Genomic DNA, 18,070 nt, shown 5'->3' with positions numbered 1-18,070 from the left:
TGATAAAATGATAAGTAAATAATAATATAATATAATATAGCCTAATATAAAAAGTAATTTATTTTCTTTTTGAACAGATGGTCAGTCAAGGATCGATGTGCTTTAAATTTAGATAACTGTTAATCTTACATGAACCAGGCCTATTGTTCCATTCATTTTTATTGGGTTTGCAACGATTTTACTAAAATGTGGGTTACGTCAAAATACAGTTTAGATATTTGTATGATTCTGCACCAAAATTTGATGTTGGTTTTACGTTTTTGAAACACATTAAGTTCCCATAAATTGAAGGAAATTTGTTGTTTGTTCAATTTATTTTACAATAGCTTGGGACATGCTGCATTTATTTCACATGCAGTAATATTTAAGCATCATCCGTCTTATTCATTTTTGTCATTATCAATTTAGTAATTTACCAGATATAATTTGTTGCATGAGTAAAATGTTGGCTTTAGTGATTTCCAAGAAATTGGGTTGGGTTAGGTTCATTCATTTTACACCTGTATCTATCATTTGACGTGTGCAGGCATGCATAAAATGTAAATAAAAGCCTGTTGAATTAAAAAAAAAAAAAAAAAAAAAAAAAATTGTGAAAAGGGAAGGAGATCCCCAGCTGAAATATGTACGACACGCAGGCGCGCGCGCGCATCAGATGAGATGTGGTTCATCCGTGAACGCTAAGGGGAGATCGGTTCGGTTGAGGTAAGACACATTTCACACATGTTTGGTGTTTTATACACTTATATATGAGCAGACTATGAGAAACATCAGGGATTCCGCTCACATTTCCCACGTTTAAAGTGTCCGGGCGCATGAAAAGTGGTTTTCTGACCGGTTCGCGTGCACGCGAGTCGGCGCGGGTGAACAGTTAGCCTGCGCTAGCTCTCATGTAAAATAACTTTTAACCGGGAAATCTTAAATGAACATGGGCTGAGATAACGGTGTCCTCTAATGACCAAACCGTCTGCTTCCGTATCGTGTGCTCGTTTCTGTGAGTCGTCGTCGCTGGACTGCTGTCAAACGCGAGTGAACAGACATACGCATGAAAACCCCACACTGCCACGTGACATCCACGGGGAAAATATTCAGTTACTGAAACACCGCTGAAAAGGAACTAAAGCCGCCAAGTCGTCCAGTGACTTCACATTTAAATATAGTACAGTTGAGTACAAACACCGTTTATATATAGTCTGGAAAAGTATATTTATATCTATATTTAGCTGTAAAACAAAACATACTGACTCTATCTGTCTGTCATTTTATCTATCTATCCATCTTTCTTGACTGTGTTTATCTATCTGTCTATCTTTCTTGACTATGTGACTGTCTGTCTATCTATCTATCTATCTATCTATCTATCTATCTATCTATCTTGAATATCTATCTATCTATATATCTATCTATCTACCTGTCTATCATTCTATCTATTGTTTTATCTGTCTATCCATCTTTCTTGACTATGTGTCTGTCTGTCTGTCATTATATCTATCTATCTATCTATCTATCTATCTATCTATCTATCTATCTATCTATCTATCTATCTATCCATCTTTCTTGAATATCTATCTATCTATCTATCTATCTATCTATCTATCTATCTATCTATCTATCTATCTATCTATCTATCTATCTATCTATCTATCTCTCTCTATATATATCTACCTGTCTGTCATTCTATCTATTGTTCTATCTGTCTATCCATCTTTCTTGACTATGTGTCTATCTATATCCATCTATCTATCTGTCTGTCTATGGTTCAACTTTGTCATATTTTTTATATATTTACATATATAGCCTACTATGGTTTGATATGTGTATATATTCTTTTTTTTTGACACACACATAGTAGAAATTCATTTAAGCAATAGGTAGAAAATTTGTAGTCAATTTTAAGTCAGAAGAATGGCACAATCATTTGTTTATAAACCTTGAAGCTTTAAGCTGCTGTGGTTGGTTTGTGCTTGTTACCGTGGGTCAGCTGGATTTAGGGCAGATCAGTATTGTAAAACCATCAAGGAGTCAGATTTCTTAGAGGAACAAAGCAATGACTTGGTCGAACCAGTATTTGCAAGCTTTAAATGTGCAAATTTGCCTTTGTTTTTGCAGTGTGATTAACGCATAATGCCCGAGGCCAGTAAATTGGTGCAGATTAATTACAGCAGCGTAGAGCGAAGAAAGAAATATCTTTCTAGGGATGGGTGACATGACCAAATTCTTATTTCTTCTCAATATGAGAAATTTGAATTCACAATATCACTAAATTCTCCAACGATAGACATTTTATATTGTTGTGGTAACTAGCCTATATTTATCGTCATACTGCCAAGCCCCATCTTTGTACTACTTTCTTTATCTGTGCTTACTAGAGCATGAACAATATTTCAAAATCCGTAGTGCAATAAGGATGGAATGTCATCTGTGAATTTTGAACCTCTAATTTATTTATTTTTCTTTAAACAGGTCAACATTTTTAGAGGAAGACGCAATTCTTTCTTTATTGAATCTGTTTTTCATCTGAAATGCTGGTTGGTTTTACAAACTCTAGACTCTAATATGTAAAAAAAAAAAAATACTAGTAATGATAAAATGAAATGAGCTTTCTTCCTGCTAGCATTCCAGAGCAGATCAGCTGGAAACTGGTTTCTTTAGCCCTTCTGGATTACGTTTAAAAAAAAACACACATCGGCTGCTATTCTTCTGCAGGGTCAAGGTTATTTTCAAAAGTTCTGTTTTGCGTTTTTGTAATTGTGTGCCCAGCTGGTGACGCTAATCACCTGAAAAATATTTGTAAGACCGTTGTTCTCACGTATACCAAATCTTACATGGCTCTTTTGCGAATAGGTCCTCCTCAGGTAGCGTGACTTAACACTTGACCAGGGGCTCCTATATGGTTTTTACAGTACTGTGTTTCCCAGGATATGTGTTATTGTACTCGCATTGTCGTGAGCTGGTTCGATATTTCATTGTGATTGTTGGTTTTGGTGTGACTGAAGGTATGAATGACAGTGTTCCTCTGGTCAGAACTTGCTTTGTTGGGTTTGTTCACTGCTGTCATATTACAAAGATGTGATTGTCTGCTCCAAGTTAAACACAAAGAGTGTGAGAAACTCAGACGGAGCTTTTGTGTGTTGGTAACCTGAGTCTGTGAAACCCCTGCTGACGGTGTGCAGAGAAAACTCCTTTACCCTTTAAACAGTTGTCCCAGGGCTGTTTAGTCTTGAAGTGATAATTAAATGATCTTAGCGCACCGCTGTTTGAATTTCACCTGTGCTCCTGTAGTTTCTGTCTTGCACATCAGGAATCATTCGTAAACACGTTTTTTTGTAGCGCAGCACTTCCATCTGTTTTATGAAGCTGTAAAATCATGTAGGCCTGAAAGTAAGGTCACACTTTAGTTTAGGGTCCAATTATCACTTTTAACTATTTACTACGACTTTTGCTTCATAAACTCTTTTATTGTACTTCAATAAAATAAGGTAGTTGTTAAGTTTTAGGTATTGGGTATAGGATTAAGTGATGTAGAATATGGTTATACAGAATAAGGCATTAATATGGGCTTTAATAAACAGCCAATATCCTAATAATATGCATGCTGCTAATAAGCAACTACTTAATAGTGAGAATTGGACCCTAAACTAAAGTGTTACCGAAAGTAATAATCGATTAACTCTTTCCCCACCACACTGTAAAAAATGTGGCGGCAATTAGTTATAACAATTTAAAATTTGTTGAGATAACTTAAATACTAAACTAAACTAAAGTTAACTGAACTTAATATTTTAAGTCAAGCATGAACACATACTTTTTAAAGTTGAAACAACGCATTATTTCTTCTTATTCTAATGTTGAATTTTAAGTTATGATAAATAACCACAGCAATAATTTTTTACAGTGCAGCGTTTTTAAAAAAGGTTGCCAGCACCAGCATTTTTAATCATTTTCACCAAAATTTTATGTAAAAGAATATTTTGTTATATGAATATCTGAACATACAATAAATCAAAAGAAAGAACAGAGCCTATGCTTAAAAAAAAAAAAAAAAACTATAGCTTTATGCATTCTTTTTTTTTTTTCAATACTTGAATGTAGGTAAGTTTCATTAAAAAAAAAAAGCAACAAAGACTGTGTGTGGATCGGATTCAGACTGATTATCAAAACACACAGATGGAGTAGAACGCGTCCCGTCAATCAACAACCCCAAAGTTTCACAGTCCTATCGTCCTGGGTCGACATTTCAGACAGAGATGGTCTTATTGTTGGGCGATACGGGGATCCGTGGCTCATTGGAAAAAGCGTAGTGAAGCCTCTTCTCCTAACTTGGATCACATGTGCATTGATAACTAATGGTCATTTAAATCTTGTTGAGTTGTGTGACAGTCAATCACTGTTTGCAGATGCCATAGATGCTTTAAACCGAATCATACCTGTCACGCAATTGTTCGTGACTTCTCTTATAAAACAGAATTTTTTTAAATAGATCAATCCAAAACGAATGCTTAAGAGCAAACATGTTTTACAAAATTAGCTGATATGCTGTCAAACTATTTCCTCTCAAAAGCGGTTTATTCAGCGTAGTGAAGCCTCTCCTCCATTGACATCCGTTAAAAAACGGCCTCTTGTCTCTTTCCCTGCGTTCTGCAGCATTAGCAGGCGTTACACTTTTTTTTTTTTGGCTTTCCTTCAAGTGGCTTTGGTTTAGATTTAGAGTGTGTTCACACTTGTAGTTCGGTTCGCTTGGTTTGTTTGGTCCGGAACAAAAAAAAAGGAATTGAAGGTGAAGAAGGAAAAAAGGTGCTAAAGGAATCGTTCACCTAAAATTTTTAATTTTGTCATCCTTTACTCACCCTCACGTTTTTTTTCTTCCATGAAACAGAAAAGAAGAACATGTGTTGACTGATTTCCATGCTGTTTTTTTATTAAATTACAATGAACTGGCACTGACGCCTACTAGATTAAAAAATGACATGAAAGCATCATGAAAATATAGCTTTTTGTGATGAAAATAATAATCATTTTTATTAATAATCTTTTCTTCAGGTAAGGTGTTAGCCTCTTCAACTGGGTTGAGTAGGTAAGTTGAACCAGATCAGTCGGGTTCATGAAAAATGATTTGTTCATAAAGACATCGCTACTTCTCTGTTGTGTTTTTGTCACTTGCAGGGCTCACAAAATGTCCAAATCCCTGATAGCCCTTCAGGCACTCTTCAGATTTTGGAGAGAAACACAAAAAAATTAAAAAATAAAGTAGAAAATCGTATAGGAGTCGAAACATCTAATAATTTCAAAACTCAAATATCAATGATCGTATATATATATAAAATAATCAAATTACAATCATCAATACAACATGCATTTGGTTCTAACTGAAATTTCTATGAACTTGTATGGACATTGGAACAAATGTCTATTTCTGTTCCAGTGACTAAAGCACTCATCGAGTGAGAAATTGTGGGGAATTGACGACACACCCAGCAGAACATTGTGTCGTTTACCTCGTCATGTTCCAGCCACGGAAATTCCTTTGTCCATGAAACCGCATAGTCAGATTTTACTAACTCCTTTCGCTTTGTGGCGGTCTGCTTTTCTTTGGCTGTCCCTTCTTCATCCTGATCAGTCTTTTTTGGCTGAGTAGAACTGAAATACCGGCGTAAATCCATGTGTCTCTTAACATTTTTACATATGCGCGCGTACACACAAGTTTCAACGATTTTCTGCAATCTCTATCACTTAGCAGCATTTAGTTAAGTGAGAACGACACTCGTTTAAAGGGGGTGTCAGCACTAATTTTCTTTCCCAAACAAGAAAATGCGGGGGGGATGCTGCCGGTGTCATGACAAATTGGGCAAATGCATAGAGAGGATCAGATGTGTGAGTCGGCGCAGACCAGAAAACATACCGAACCTGTTTGAATTCTGCACAGAATGCTATATTTGCGACACAAGGAGATTAGGAGGAGAAACGGTTAGAGATTAGGAGGAAACTTCGGCTTTACCGAGCTCAACGGCTCTGGCCGAGCTGTGATAGAAACGAAACGCTATTGGCTATTTTTTAAAAAGGGGAGGAGCTGTTCGATATGTCCCGCCCCATCTTCCTGTTTCAGTGGAAATTACATCAACACATTGAATAAGGCTGCGTGTTTCAAGGTGTGTTTCCACTTCAGTGGGCCTTTAAACTAATGATAAGGCTAATTTTGAGGAATTACACAATTTAAATGTCATGTTCCATGTAATTGAAAACCGAACCCTCGGGAAACAGCTTAGCAAACGTAACCACTCACAGAGCATCTAACCCAGATGTTTGTGAGGTTTTGATTATGGCTGGGCCACGCACTGTAAAATCTGTTGCAAGTTTACATAGTGTTTGTGCCAAAACAGTGGCTTCAGGTCGTTGTTTTTGCTATAGCTCATCGAGCGTGAATCTATTTTCTAGGCTATCTCAAGTAGCGAAACCCAGTTGAATTCATGCATTTTCCATAATCTCTTTGTTTGTTACATTTTAATCCACTTTCCCAGTGTTAGTGGTTTGTCGGTTTGTGGCTATGGAGATGTTTCTCAAACATTCCCAATGTAGAACTTTACACTGTTGTGCCAAAGACAAGTCTAGCCAAGTACCAGGTCGCTGTGAAATCTGTTTACGGAGCACTGCGAACCGTGACTGGCACTGGACTGTAGGAGGGAACTCACTTGATTTGTTTTAATATATTGTTTAATAACCAGCATTGAGAAATGCAGTAATATTCTTCCGTAATCTGGAGTTTTGGATGCTGTCGTCTTCGAGAGGCATGTGCATTTTGATGTGATCATGTTTTGCCGCTGCAATCTTTTCATTATGCGTGCCGCTGCCTGGTTAGGCAATAGATTCTCTTCATTTCCCAATGTTTTGACACTCTCCTGCATTTGCTTGAACTTACTTCCCTGTTTATCATGACCAGAGCAGTTGCTGACAACGAAAAGTTAATGTGACAGGAAAACTATGTGCTGTTTTCAGCAGGTTTTTTACTCACTTTTTCTTGCTGAATCGTGGGCTTCTTGTTACTTCCAGAGCTTTAAATGTGTTGACTAAAGATTGATGTGTCAAACGTAGATTGTTGTTAGGAAAATATGTAACATGTGCAGCCCAGATATGCAAGTCAAGACCAAACTTGAAAATCTAAAGAAGTCGTAAAATGACCGTTTGGCATCATAGATGTCCATCCCAACCTAACTGAACCTCACTGGCTGGTGTCCGTAAACATTTACATTTAGTCATTTAGCAGACGCTTTTGTCCAAAGCGACTTACAAATTAAGTCTAAATTAAGCAAGGCATCGTGAAGAGGCAAAAACAACGCAAGAAGTGCTCAAAATACAAAGTTCATTCAGAGTAGCATAAGCCCGATATTAAATATTAAATATATTTTCCGGATTAAAGGAAAAGGAAATCATTTTTATTTATTTTAAATTTTTAAACGTATCATGTTTGCTTGCTAGTAAAGTGTCTTATTATAATTTGCCTAAGTATCCAATGCATGTGATGGAATTAGCATATTCAAATACTAAAGCCCTGAATATATCATATAACACTTGCTTTCTTTTTATGTTGTCCCATTCATCAGTATTTTTCATAGTAACCACAAACCTCACAAACTTTGGCACATCCAGTGGCTAGTAATTCCTCGGAGGTGCTAATTGTAGCGGCCTGGGAACTTGTAAACAGACTCCCTGAGGACCGATGAAATCCCATGTGCCCTGAGTCCTGGAAAGTATAGCAGCCATCCAATCAGATTGCCACTGCTGGTTTTTCATTGGTCTGTCTGAGATTAGGCATGCCCTGCCTGATTGAAAAGTATTGATTTTTATTTTAAGTAAAATAAATAAATTAATTATTTTGACACATATTTGGCATATTAGCCAGAATTTTTATATCAGTGTATCCCTAGTTTTTTAGTTCAAAAGTTAAACTTGAACTTGACTTGAGATGACTTGACTGTAGCATCTAACATAAAAGTCAGTGTTTACATAATGTGTGTGTATGTGTGTGTGTATGTGTATATATATATATATATATATAACTATATAACTAGTGTATATATAACTAGTGTTTGTGTGTATAGTTATATACACACAGAATTATTATATATACACGCGCATATATATATATATGTATATATATATATATGTATATATATGTAAATACATACACACACACACAGACACACACAGAAATATATATATATAATACATTTAAATCTAAAATATACACGCATATAATATAAACACAGACTTTTATGTTAGATGCGATTAATCGATTTTACAGCCCTAATAATTATATAAATAAATAAAAACAACAGTAATAATAATAAAAACAATAATTGTTGTTATTTACATTATTATTATAAATAATAATATATATACATTTTTGTTGTAGTCTAATGATCATTTAGTTATTCATTTGTCAAAGTTTAAATAAAACAATTAAAAATCACTTCTGCATATCTGTTATCAGATTTTTGCTGTACAAATCATTACTTTTTTATAATTGTTTTTTTAGATAATTAACTTTTTACTTTTAGATTAAGTGAGCGTTAGATAATGGCAAAGATAAAGTGAAAAAAAAAATATATATAATAACAATGTTAATCTAAATATCCATTTGTCATACTCTGCAATACAGTGTTGTGATGCCTATATTGAAATGATTGATTTTAATATATTTTAATGTCCATAGCATGCAAATTATTATTGGCTATCAGACATTTTAATATTGGTGCATCCCCAGGTTTTTAGTTGTACGTTCAATAGTTGTATGTTCGTACTGTACAATTTAAAAGACAATTTAAAGTCCAATTTTTGGACAACTTTGATTAACTTGTTTGAACTGTAGTAGAGATTAGTCAGATGGACCGTTGACCATTAGTTGTTAACAGATTCCTCGGTATCTAGCCTCACCCTATATCGTGGGAGTTACAGATTGGAGACCCTTCTGTTTGTCATTCTTATGGTATGACAAACCTATTTAAATGACGTAGCCTAACCTTTATGACGACACAGCTTGGAAACCCTTTGTTAGCAGACTATTCCAATCATGAGGGAGTCGCATCCATCAGAATCAGTGAGGAATTCTCATTTTTGTGTGGTCTTGTCTTGTGCACACTTGTAAAATTGGCACGGGCTTTGGTGGTTTGGATTTGAAACGTACACTCCATAAAGTTCACTTACCAATCCAAGTTCTTCTATCCTGAAGTTTTTTTTGGGGATTGAGGAAAACCCAAGCTTTGAAGCAGACTAAAGTTTTAATTCTCTGTGGCCCATGTGACTCCCACTGACACATACTCATGCTGGTACACTCACACACACACTCACACACACACTTGGCTGTTGGTTCAAACAAATACTTGCAGACATATATGGCAACTTCAGTGCTTGACTTTAAGGTATTAGGCAAGTTCAGTGTTTTGTATTGTACACATGTGCCCATGAATCCACTGATATTTAGTTCTACAGTTGCACAGTTTATTGAAGGAGATGTAAAAATCACTCTATAGGAGGGCCTGGGACACTTTATTTCTCTATTTATTTGAGGGTGTTATGGGTGATTCTTAGGTGGCTTCTTACTGGCTCAATATTAATTTTTAATATTCTGGTCCATAGATGTAGCTTTGAGTGTGTTTTTTTTTTTTTTTTTACCTTTAAATACATTTGAGATTTTTGACAAATTTGCATAAATAACACAATATTATTATTATTATTATTGCATTATTGTTATTTATGTTTATATTAATAATTATATGAATATATTGTGATTATAAATGTTATTTTTAATAATAATAAATCAGCATCATAATGTAAACATAATGCATATGTTTATAATTGTTATGTAATGATTATTAGTCATTATTGTGTTAAAAAGCAACAAAACAATAAAAAAAAATTGCAAAAACATTTTTTGGTCATCATGCTTATAATAAAACTAAATCCTTAATGCCTTATCAATAATAATGTCACTCAGGTTAAGATTCAATTCAACATCTCTATTAAATTTTATTCATGAATATACTTTTTTGTTTCAACAACATCTTTTGGTGAAACCAACCATTGGTAAATACTAAATTATAATTTTTTGGTCATATTATACAGTGTTGTTTACTCCTCCTAAGGCGATGACAAGATATTGTTGTCTAACAAGTGTCCTTGTCATGGTGAACAATTCCTTACATGAGAGATTTACTGTTTACTGCTTTATTAATCATTTAAAACCCAGATGGGTATGAGGTGTGTGAGAGTGTACTGTATATGTGGGGATATGGGTGTGTGTGTGTGTCACAGTTGACTCACTGTTGAGCAGCGGTCACATGGCAGGCTATCAGAGGTTTAGGGGAGGAAACCTAATCCAGCAGAGGAAGCGTTTGACCCATCAGGACTAGAGTTTGAGTGTGTGAAGGCAAGGCTGCAGTGCTTTATAAGTTCTCGCTCAGCTCTCTGACTGTGTGTGTCTCTCTCTCTGGCGTTCTGTACACAGTGGCTGTTGGCTTTACACTAAGATGTCAGCGGCGGCTTCTCTGCAGTAAGCACTTTGAGGTATGTTTTTGAGTTTCAATGGATTTGCATCAAGCTTCTTTAAAGTCAGACTATTTTTGTGTAGTGAACTAAAGTTGCTATTTTAACAGTTGTTGGTCATTCTATAATTTTAATTAATCAAACAGAATTTTGTTTTAGATGTTTTTCTGTATATATTTTTTTCTAAGAATATCTAAAAATGGATGCGTTTTGGTAAATACTAGTTTACCTTCAAATTGTATTACTTTTTATCACTTTAAATTGGTGAGTACATATATACGTAAAGTTATTGTTATTTATTTTTTTATTAATACAACTTTTCTAAATGAACTGTTTTAGATTCAATGTACCAGATGATTAATTTCTAACTTTGCATCTAGAAGTGAAATTCAAAAGTCAGCACATCATGACGGATCACAAGTCAACAGTGAAAAGTCCACTGTTTTGCTGATATTGCCTAGTCATCATTATATACGATGTACTTTTGTTTTTCCACTTAAGTAACTTTTGAATCTAATTGGTTAATGATCTAGAGAAATGGCCTGTGTGCGTTCAGCCCAGAGGCTGTGTGGCGTGTCTTGTGAGTTTGATAAAGTCATTAAAACATGACAGCAATGAGCATCTCTAGTGTTCAGCACCATAGTGTGTTTAATAAGTTTCATATACAGAAATGAAAAAGATCTTTTATGATTGTTGCCCAAATGTATAGTTTTGTAGATGATAGTACTTAATACAGATAGTGCAACTGTATCAAATATCAATTATCAAGTTGCTTGTGTAAAACCTTTTGCTAGAGGAATAATTGTAAATCATTGTGTTGGGTCGAGTTGACTAGTCGTTAGTCGTCTAATAGTTGTTATTAGAGCTGCATGATGAATCGTTAAAAGATCACAATCTCAATTCAAACACCTTCACGATCTCATTCCTAAATGACAATGATTTGTTCATGTCTATTAAACCTTGGACAAAATCACAACGGACCATTCATATCTGTGTTGGCGCTGCCGTTGATCCAGAGAGAGCAGTTTGTCATGTTATAGGTATGAAGCAGCTTCACAAGTATTGTTTTTTCCACACTATCGTTTTTTCCGTCTTACAAATATTCAAATTATATTCAAGTACTGAGATAAGTTTATAGTTTGGATATAAACACTGATGTCTATGTAAGCGTTCAAAATACCTTTTGAAAGTAACTTGACGCTAGAGCCCGACCGATTAAGGATTTTTAAGGCCGATACCGATACAAATATTTGGTGATTTAAAAATCCGATATTCCGATATATCGGGCGATATATATATATATATATATATATATATATATATATATATATATATATATATATTAAAAAATCCAGAAACGCGTAACAAAACATGAACAGATTTTCCTAACATTAGTTATTTGTCGTTATTTAAGAGTCCTCAGCCTTACTAAAATAATATGATAATGCAGTTTAAAAATAAACTTGTTTGTTTTATTGTCACAACAGAACAGAATATATTAAAGTTCTGAAATATAATGTATAAAAATACAAACTTAAGATATGAAACTTAAAGTCCTTTGAACAAAAAAGTCAACTATTATTATTAATATTGACAGTAATAAATCAATTACGTAATTGTGTGTGTGTGTGTGTGACAAACTGATAAGATTGTAAATGTGTACCTTGAAATGCAATGTAAGTCGCTTTTGATAAAAGCGTTTGCCAAATGTCATGTTATAAGCTACCTTATAATTACAATGTCAACTTGCTTATCCCTCTTTTAATTCTGTCCATCTATTCCATCAAGCTACAACAAACCATTTTTAATCATCATTTGCTGCCTGCCTTCTAAAATCTACTACTTAGTGATGCACTAAATACATTATGTGACTCGTTAATGCTGCGGCTAAACGAAGTCAGCAACGCACACTTGGATTTCACACACGTGTAAAAGAAAAGCTAACTTTTATGCACAGGCTATGTTTGATACTTTTTCTCTATGTCTAAATGTTCACTCCTCGCATGCCTAACTTACATTTTACAATGCAGAGACTGGAACTACAGATATGCTAGTTATAAATACAGTAATCATTACTTTATTTAGGCAGAATAAGTTCGTTGTGATTTCCAAGCTCATTGATGTTAGCGATCTTCCTTGTATAGTGCCCTCTGGTGGACAAACTATGCAGCGCCAACACTCATAACATGGTTGAAGGGTGTTTCGTCCGCTTTTTAAAGTTTTTTTAAATATTCATTTATCGGCCATTATAAATGCCGATACCGATAGTTTGGAAAATGCCTAATATCGGCCCGCCGATATATCGGTCGGGCTCTACTTGACGCTCCAAATAACGATTGTGTCAATTTCATCGTTACACCAGTAGGTGGCGACAAGTGACTGTTAAAAATAGCGAAAAATACATTCATGAGACTTTTTTTCCCGATTTTTATTTTATTTTTATTTTTTTATTAATTAAACGCTTTAAATAGATTAAAGCAATTAACATTTTGTCAGAACCCCTAGTAAATTGTCATTGTGTGTAGTTTGTCTGTTCAGAATCGTGGGAGAATCGTGATCTCTGTTTGAAACCCAAAAAATCATGATTCTCAATTTATCCAGAATCGTGCAGCTCTAGTTGTTATTGATGTTGACTTTCAGATGAACGTCTTTGGCCAAATAACTTGAATCTGCTGCATCACGCAAAAAAATTGCTCAACCTTTAAAAACATTTCAGCATTTTTCCAGTTGGCTGCGTTTCGTTTAGCTGTTTTTGAACGCAACAAAGCGTCTTTGAATAAAAATTGCAAATCACTGCACAATTAGAAACATCTGATTGGCTATTAATATGAACTTGTGACTTATTGAGTTAATCATTTATACTTGTACTTTGGTAAAACAACTTTAAAAAAATCCATAAAACAGTCCCATAGACTTCAATTATAAGTGCATCTTATTCACATTTTCTTTTGTTTGTTTTATTGTTGTAATACATTTTTACAATTTTGGAAATTAGTTTTAGGCTTGATTTATCCAATATTTTTCCCAGATGTGTTTTGACATTATTACAGGGACTTGTTTGGAGCTTTGAACCTGCAACCTTTCAGTTACCAGCCCAGATCTTTAAGGCGGCACCATATAATTCTTGATCCAAACCAATTTTTCAACATTTTTCTGTATGAGGTTTAAATTCAACTGACAAACATGTCTTTCATGTGGACGAGCCATTGGTCACTAGTAAACTAGAAATTCTATATTTGCTGACCTACTCAGTCATTGAGCGTTTTATATTTTTACGGTGAGGTTTCCACATTGTGATTGAAAGTCTATTTGCAGAATGGCATCTTTATTGGCAGTCTTTGCTTTGTCTGAAATTATATTTTATGGACATTCTTGAAAATAATCCAGTAAGCCTGTTTGCCTTTCACAAAAGCAAAAGGATTTTCCAAACTGGGAATGATGCATGATCCTTAGCTCTCTGTTTAGAACCGTACAGGGATTCCAGTGGAAGTTAGTGGGATATCTTTAAGTTAGATTAGAAAACCTACAAGTTACTCGTACAGTGGATTGAATTGCATACGTGTCATTTACCTCACTTTCTTTATTCTTTCCAAGTTAGTCCATGGCACCCAAGAGCTAATCCTGTTTTGGGTTCACATTCAAGGTACATGGTTAAGTGTAGTAGACGATAACATAATTTGGCGTTGCTAGAAGCAAAATATGCACACCAGTTAAAGTGGATAAGACATTTGTGGGTATCTGCTTCTCAGTTGTTGAAGTGGTTACAAAGTTGACCTCAGTCATTAACTAGTTTTTTAGTTGTAGAAAAAAAACATCCATGTCATTTTCAATGCAAACGTGGCATGTGCACACCATTTAATAGAGACTGATACACTATGTGCAGATGCACACCTGGTTGAACCAACTTGAGCATTAGATGTTGTTTTTGATCAACAAAATCAAAAATGTGAGCCAAAGAGCATAGAATGGATTCTCTTATCATCTTTCATTGTGCGATCATAGATACTTCCTGTTTTAAAAACACTTCCTTTTTGGAACAAAGAAACTTTAGTGCAATTTTCAAAATGTTAGAATACTTGTTCAGGAAACCAGTTTGAAAACAGTCATTAATAGTGTCGCTAGAGGCCCAAAAATGTACATACTTCACTGTTAACTTTTTTTTTTTTTTTTGGGGGGGATTTATTTAGAATAAGATGAAGTTTCTGATCTCAAATGTGTAAACTCCATCTTTTAATATCAAATGTGCTTAAATGATTATTAGGTTGTTTGCTATCAGGATACTTAGAGACACTTGCAAGCTCGCATAATTTGTGACATTTTTGTCACTATTATTGTTACACTTTTTCTCATTATTATAAACCAGTTTACATTTGTTCGTTTAGCATCATAATTTCTGACCTCTAGCTACTTGAAAATAGGCACTTTGTTCAAAAACAACACTTTAAAAAAAAGTTGCTACCTTTTAAGTACAATCAACTTGGATGTTTAAGTCATTGCAACTTAAATTACATTAATCTGACTAATCAAAATAAGTTAAGCAATTAGCAAAGTCTAATTTTCAACTTTTTTTATACAGTGCAGTGACCTTGCTTATGAATCAAAGGACAATCTTTTTTCCCCCCCAGTAAATAAATTTTCTCTGTAAAATATCAAAATATACATATCAAAGGCCCGGTTTCACAGACAGGGCTTAGATTAAGCCTAGATTAGGCCTTAGTTCAATTAGGGCACTTAAGTAGCTTTTATGAACAGGCCTTAAAGAAAATAAAAACATTACTGGTGTGCATCTTGAGGCAAAACAATGGCACTGATATATTTTAAGAAGTTGCTTTCAGGTAAAACAGCTTGAGGCTTAAGCCTTGTCTGTGAAACCGGGGGTAAGTTTCATAACTTTGCTCAGTCAACTGAGCAAAGTTAGACATTTTTTATTTCTTTTTAGAAAGCTTAGAAATGTTGATCAATGTGCCACTCACAGAGCAGTTGAATCATGCAGTTTATATGAATTCAACTGGTCCGGAAAAGCTTTGTTGAAAACCTTCCAACAAAGTTGATGTAACTGTACTGAGGAACAGCCTATATCTAAATTTAGCATCTAATGAGACATTGCAACATTACAATAAAGTGAGCTCTATATTTAGATAACTCTTAAAGATATTGTGATCCAGTTTCTTAGAACTGTGTTGCAAGAAGAATATAAGATAATACAGAGAACATATTTATATGCAAGAACGACTTTTATGCAATGCAAGGGCGCATTGAACTTGGTGTTTATAGTCCATAGTTTTGGTCCTTCTCTAGGTCATGTGTCTCTTTAAACATGGTCAAGTTATTTGAGGTTGCATTGCCTTATTCTCTGATTACTTTCTTATTAACAATCTTTTTTTTTGATCAGATTATGTTTATGAAATTTTTCTAATGAAAAAAATGTGCATTATTATTTTTGGGGGTTGGAATATACACCGTCTTTTAAAACCATATGGAAGGATTTCTTATGGTCTGATAAGATTGTCGCTGAACTTTTACATATTTGATGCAAGACCACAACTTAGGATGTTTCTTTTTAACAGGAACCGAATCAGGGCCGATAAAAGGGTAAAGTGCTCCACATATCAAGAAGTTTTGCCACACAACCTCCTTTTGCCAGAGAGTGTGGATTAAAACACAATTATTGCTTTCAGTGAAAGGAAGCACGTTAATGAATCAACAAAGGCAAGACTTGAGAAACGAATGCCGACGTCCTTGAAGTTCCAGTTAGTGGTCAAACCTCAACTCAATTGAAACAATTGTATTTTTGCACAGACTTCTGCATCAAAGTAAAGGATACTTCCACACAGGACTAATTAAAGGGTGTCCACATTAGCAATTAAAAAGAATGCTTTTAAAAAAAAGAAAAAGTTGTCTTTCTATTGAAAATCGATGGTTAATTGGAAGTATTAAAGGTAATATATTTTGTTTGTTATAATTTACAAAGGTCTTTAACATTAGTTAATACATTAGCTAACATAAACTAACAGAGCGAAATACATTTCCTGTTAATTTTAGTGGACCATTGTTCATTAGTTAGTTGCAATAACTGTTAATAGATACTGTGTTAAAGATAAGTTCAGATCAGATGTCAAAAATATATTAGTAAATGTTGAAATTAAGATTAATAAATGCTGCTTTGCAGTATTGTTCATGTTAACTACCAGTGCCGGTCCTCCCCATATGCAAAGTATGTAAGTTGTGTAGGGCCCCTGAACCACCTCTCAAAGATGATTTATTGACTATGAATTTTAATTTTAGTAAGTTCCTTTAAAGTGGTGCGCTGTCACCCTTCCTACATAACATCCAAATCAGTCAAATCATGTAACATGACTGTTATAATATACAGTCTCCTGCCGGACGTGCTCGATACTAAAAATAAAGAGTTAAGCGTATTGAGCTGTGAAAGAGGAGCGGTTCCCCGGCCGGCTTTCTGTGCGCGAGTTCTGGGAATGAGCAAAGATGCTACTTTGTTTTAAGGGAAAACTCGCCAAGAAGGATATTTTTACATATTTTTGTGTGTATTTGCCCAAAGTTGCGTATGTCTTAAGTAAACATAAACAGTTGGGAAAGTAATCGAATTATTGTCAGTATATTAGATCTGTGCGTTTGGTCTTAAAGAGACAGCAGCCTAATAAACCTCCTGCTGTCTGTCAATCAATGTTAACTAAACAACAAAAGAAAACAAGATAATCATTCACTGCTCTTCTCTGAATAACTTCAGTAACTTGAATAATAATAATTTTATATTTAAGTCATACTATAAAAACAATACTGATTTTTACATTTGATTATTCAAATTCTGTATTATTATTATTAGTAGGCTAAATTGACTATTAGAGAATTCCTATTCTGTGTAATTGTCTCTTATTATGGTATTACTGACCGTTTCAACTCCCTGTTGTTTGTTGACAGTGAAACTCCTCTGAAAGAACAGATTAAGGGTTTGGTTTTATCAGTGTAATGTAGTTAGCGAAAGTTAACCTTATTGTAAAGTGTGACATTTTTGTTTTGACTTCAGCCCGAAGTGTTTCTTAAGTCAAGCTCTTGAGACGACTGTTGTAATCTTTACATTTACATTTAGTCATTTAGCAGACGCTTTTGTCCAAAGCGACTTACAAATTGGGACTAAATTAAGCAAGTCATCGTGAAGAGGCAAAAAACAACGCAAGAAGTGCTCAAAATACGAAGTTCAGGCATTATTCAGAGTAGCATAAGCCCGATAAGCGAGATTTTACAGAAAATTATTTAATTCTATAATTTTTTTTTTTTTTTTTTTTTTTTTATGGCGTTCAGTTAAATGAATGATAGTTGAACAAATCTTAATCTACTATTGCAGTCACATCCAATATTTTATGGTTATTTATTTCAAGCGTGAGTCTCTTATCTGCGTGTCCTTACAGTAGCAGCTTTTTAATCTGGTTGTTATCAGTCCTTGGATATGAAGGGGATTGTAATGTTATGCCATAAATGGAGGAGCATACTATTGTTTTAAACACACCATTGTAACATA

The 18,070-nt window shown here is 34.4% G+C and overlaps 1 protein-coding gene across 1 annotated transcript in view; it reads left to right on the top strand.

Moving 5' to 3' along the window:
• Positions 1–647: 647 nt before the first annotated feature.
• Positions 648–18,070, top strand: part of slc4a2b (solute carrier family 4 member 2b) — a 46,230-nt gene continuing 28,807 nt past the window's right edge. The window contains exons 1-2 of the mRNA XM_082183652.1: positions 648–702; positions 10,496–10,554. The gene's annotated coding sequence lies outside the window, so the exon portion shown is untranslated. The remainder of the gene's footprint in view (positions 703–10,495; positions 10,555–18,070) is intronic.

This window comes from Leuciscus leuciscus, assembly GCF_965113295.1.
Source record: "Leuciscus leuciscus genome assembly, chromosome: 11".
Lineage (NCBI taxonomy): Eukaryota > Metazoa > Chordata > Actinopteri > Cypriniformes > Leuciscidae > Leuciscus > Leuciscus leuciscus.
Note: the sequence above shows the minus strand (reverse complement) of the source record. Positions and strands in the feature narration are given on the sequence as shown.